Source organism: Elephantulus edwardii, unplaced genomic scaffold, assembly GCF_000299155.1.
Source record: "Elephantulus edwardii isolate Elephantulus edwardi_28Jun2011 unplaced genomic scaffold, EleEdw1.0 scaffold00310, whole genome shotgun sequence".
Classification (NCBI taxonomy): Eukaryota; Metazoa; Chordata; class Mammalia; order Macroscelidea; family Macroscelididae; genus Elephantulus; species Elephantulus edwardii.
Genome location: NW_006400060.1, coordinates 2,614,333 through 2,614,944, shown reverse-complemented (window position 1 = coordinate 2,614,944; position 612 = coordinate 2,614,333).

Here is a 612-nt window from a genome sequence, read left to right as displayed (position 1 = left end):
AATCTTCAGGATAATCTTACAGGAGGAAAAAAATTATTTCCACAAAGACATAGAAGCTGTAGAAATGTTTATGTGGTAAGGAAGAAAACAACTTGCTTGGAGTGTAAGTTGTGGAAATAGGAGTGATGAGAGATAAAGGTGAAAATTTTGGATGAGGCAAGTTCGAGAAAATCTTGAACCCCAAGCAGAGATATTTGAATATTAACCTGTTATATCTTGGTAGTCACTGAACATTTTGATAACAATATTCAGGATGAGTTGGAATAGAGGTAGGGACTGACTGGCTGTGAGGACATTTATTAGGAATTTAACAAAATAAACAAAGCACAAGGTTATAAAAATTAAAATAAGACAGTAACTGTAGGAACTCTTCTTGAAAATAGGTAATAAGAATCTTCTCTCCTCCAAAAAAGCAAAGAAATACTGTGCTCCACTGCCTAAGACTTGGCTATAAGTTTGCAAATTGGAGGAATTATAAGATCCAGTGCATTTTCTGACAGGACAAGGCCATCTTTCCAGGGTAACTTTGGCGAACACCTAAGGCTAAAATAAATTATTATTGGCAATAGAAATACCATTTGACCCAGCAATTCCACTACTGGGAATATTCCC